Source organism: Grus americana, chromosome 3 (genome assembly GCF_028858705.1).
Source record: "Grus americana isolate bGruAme1 chromosome 3, bGruAme1.mat, whole genome shotgun sequence".
NCBI classification, from domain to species: domain Eukaryota; kingdom Metazoa; phylum Chordata; class Aves; order Gruiformes; family Gruidae; genus Grus; species Grus americana.
Window position 1 is genome coordinate 16,279,234 of NC_072854.1, and position 4,247 is coordinate 16,283,480.

Here is a 4,247-nt window from a genome sequence, read left to right on the forward strand (position 1 = left end):
CATAAAGAACAATAATTGGCGTACCACGTGATGTAGCAACAGGAAGCGATGTGACCAGGTCAGACTAAGAACATCTAAAACTACTGGGTTTTCAATGCCATTTTGAGAGTCCAGAAGTGATTATAAAATGGCTGTGTAACAGGCTAATTGCAAATAAGCTATGATACAGAAAAGGGGAATGGCAGATCCTGTTGCGGACCTGAATGACCATGACAGTAAAGACCTGGGAGAGAAAGGCCTGGATCTGAATAAGTGAATGCTCCATTTATATAAAGAGTAAAGGTGGCTGATTCCAGCTATGGTGGGGATAAGGCTAAGACAATCGTATCTGTTTTAGGATAACCTTGAAGCCTGGTAACTGAGTTCCTGTGAAACAGGTGAGGTGCATACTGAAGAGGTTACTCCTTCTTGTGATGGCCTCACCTTGATCAAGGCAAACAGGCTCCAAACCTGATGATGTCAGTGGAAAGGCTCCTGAGCCACTGTATTGGTTTAAAGGCCAGCCAGAGTCTGAGCTAGGAACAAGACCTGTGTGGGTTGTGCGGGGTCACTGCCATCTGCAGGCACCACAGCTCAAAAGGACAGCCAGGCAGGAGAGCTGGGCACAGCATGCTCTCCAAAGGATGTTCCTTTTAGGCTTTTCGGGGTTATGTGCAGGGTTTAGTGCTTGTTCAAAAATCTGACAGGTGACTGGACTCAAGCAGTTATAGTGGTTTTATCTTGCTCCTAGGAAAGTTGACATGTTCTATAAAAAGGACGCGCGTGGTACTTACTAGGTGTACGCCTTGTGCAATGCAGCCCCCCAGGCACGCTGTAACGGAGCAGTGTTACTGGCTGCCAAGCTGATTTGGGGGTGACTGAAGTCCCCCACCCCAGCGCTCAGTCTGTAAGCGCATATCCTAAGTCGTTTCTGGAATTGTTACGGATGGCAGTGTCCAGGCAGGTCTCCCCGTGTCGCTCTGAGAGTTCTAGTGCTCATCACCCCTTCCCAAATACATCTCTGATGGGATTCCCTTCTGGCACAGGGCAGGTTTGTAAGAGCTGGGTCGACTGGCCAGGCCATCCCTCGATTTTTAAGTGAGAAAGTGAGCTCGTGTCCCAAGCACTTAATCCTGGGAACTGAGAAACAGGATTGGGGATGAACCTCTTGTACGGCATCCCTCATTATGTGATAGGAGGGTTAGGGTGACTAGAGGAACACGCTATCATGTTAATTATGGTCATTGACAATAATGTCAGTAACTAAAAGGCATTGAATTTGTCAGTGCTCATCTTTGTCCTGCTGCATCTCTGAACAGCAGATACTGGAGCCTGAAGTATTTGTAGGGCTACACCTGCCAGTTAGTGAAGGCCTCTCAAAATTTTTGCTGCCTCCATCTTTCTCTTCCTTCTTCATAATTAGTTTTGGTCATGTGTTATCAAATTAGCCAGCAAATGGCTATAGTGGTTTCTTACCACTTCCAAACCTTCACCCCAGCCTTATCCTAAACAGATAATAAGCCTCATTAAAAAGCAAATAGCTTGTCTTAAGCTCCATCCATCCAAGACCACACAGCAGCTGGCTCCCCTCTGCTGGAAACAAAGCCACTCGTTCCGGGGAGCAATCCTTATCCCCATCTCTTTTTGCTAGCTCTACGACTTTCCCTGTTTTTTCCATCTCCAGTAAAAGCTTCTGTCCGCTGCCTTCTGGTAATTACAGGCCACTAAGATCAAAAGCACGTTAATAACACAAATGAACAATGGTCCTTCAGGCAAAGCTTGCTGCGAACCACATTCCAGGAACGCTCAACCATGTCTCAGTTTTGGTGTTAGGAAGTACCCAGAACTCGTAAATCCAGAATCCCTGTATGTTGTACTCCTCCTACTCATCTGCCAGGGCAGGAACCAGGCAACATCCCTGGAACACAAGGATATTCCTCACATTTATAACATTAATCTTCTCAGTGTCTGTTCCGTACAAGCGTTCTTCAAACACTGTATTTCCTTTCTCTGGTAACTGATTTCAGGTTTTGGATCAGCCAGCTCCCCTGCACGCATCCGTGAGGTCTCACAGATATATGGATGGAGCGATCTCTGCTGTATCACTGTGCTGACCTCGGAAATCTGTGAAGTCCCTTCTAATTCTGTCCCTGCAATTATCTATATTTTTAAATACAGGCTCAATAACTTACCTCATGAACCTCTGCAGACAAAGTATCTTTCCATTATTCCCCTCACATGAGAGTTTTTGCCAGTAGTAAATCTCTTGGAGAGACTCCATTCAAGTACTGTCTTCACTGAAATAGTAAAGCCCCATGCAAACTCATTAAAACTCTTAATGCGTTTTGTCTGAAAGCAGCTCATTTATCCAACACCCTGTATCGTTGCCCTGTATTGTTGTTTTCATCGTTATTTATCACTTTACTAATATTTGTGTTGGTGCAGGTTTCATCAGCACTATCTTATGTGTATTTCCAGAACACACATAAAAATGTTGAATAGCTCCTGGTGTAGAAGCGTTTCCTGTAGAAACTCACTAGGAATTTAAGGAGTCAGTAAATATCGGTGTTAAAAGCTTCTTATTCAGCAATAAGTACTTTAACATGTGATTCTTGGTGCTATAGAAATGTTAACACAGCCATTCAACTTACTATTGCATGACACTGATGAAAAGTAAAAATAAAATACACTACCTCTATGCAGTTCTTTCTATCAGCCAACCTCCCCCCCGCCAAATTATAATTTTTCTTTGCCAATTTACATACCATAAAACTATTCTTTAATTATTTCTGGTTTTGAGGATTTTACCTGGAGCTAATGTCATGCTAACTCCTCCATAGTGCCGCAAGATGTCACGTTTACTTTCTGCATCATACTGGTGGAACGTAAGAGAAGCTTAAGAGAAATATTCATTCCCTTGGGAAGGACGGTCTGCAAAGTAGCTCCTGTTAGCTTTAGGAGTCAGTAAAGTAAGAGGCGAGGTATGTTTTATCTGAAGAACTAGGAATCACCACAAACTTGAACCTGCCTGCTCAACAGGTGGCCTTTTTATGGATGGAAATGCCAAGATGCCAATATTTTGTAGCCACTGATTAAAAATTTTATTTCATGCATCCCTGTTCCTCCATTTCTGAAACAACTTGAGTGTGAAAATGGCTGCCTGTTCTCACTACTGTGCTAACAATTACATACTCTTAAAAAACAGGACTTAATGGTACCGAAAAGTGCTACTTGTGAGCATGAAGTAATGGTGTGTGGATGGGGGTAAAATTTAGACCACTTCAGATCCAACTGCTGAAAAACTCTATTTCAATGGTACATTAAGTCCAGCTACTACTACTACACTAAAAATTTACAGGTCACTTAATCATTGAATCCTAGCTCTGCAAAAGCCTGTATGGATCTATGCCCACCACCAACAGAGCCCCACGCGCTAGCACCCTCCTGCAATGTGCAATCACTGGGCGGGGGTGGGGGGGAGGATGGACAGGGACAGTCAGCTTTTTCAATCATTTGTTTCCAGAGCTTTTGAACTGTGACGCTGACTTTTCATAGAAAATAGCCATATACATTATGCGCTGCTGGACCCAAACTTTCCAAATCTCTGTTGGATGCCAAGCAGGTTATCCAGGTTTTAACAGCACTTGTATGAGCACGCACCAGCCCTCCCCTCCCCCTACTTTAATTTCTTTGGCCTACAGCAGATGCAGCTAGGCTAATTTCTACTTTTACATGCAAGCTTGTAATAGTTTTTTTTAAAATCTAAATACCAGTCCTGCTTTTCACAGCGACACCATTTACACTGTCAAGTCCTTTAGACTTAGTTTGCACTTAGAGGCAGTACAAAAGAAGCTTGGGCACCAAACGAGACAAAACACTGGCCTGCCTTCCTTCTCCTTGAAAGCCTGCGTGGATTTCAGCCCAGGCCCAGACAGCTCCCAGCGCTGTGAGGCGGGTAGTGGCACTCTGGCTTGCCCGGGAAGCTGCTAGAAGCAGGCTGAGAGCGTGTTTTCCGAGGGGCAGCCTGCTTACAACGCTCACCAGGGTCACCTCCACTACCCCCTTGCCCTCGGCAGCTCCCAGCCCACCCGGGGACCCCGTTCCGGGACCCTGCTCCCGCCCAGGGCCTCGGCCAGGCCCAACCACCACCAGCTGCTGCCGCCGCCGCCTCCTCCTCCGCCCCTCAGGGACTCCCCCAGCCTCCCGCGCCCCGCAGCGACTGGCGCGGCCGCCCCCCATTGGCTATGTCAGTGCGCGAGCGCCGGTGC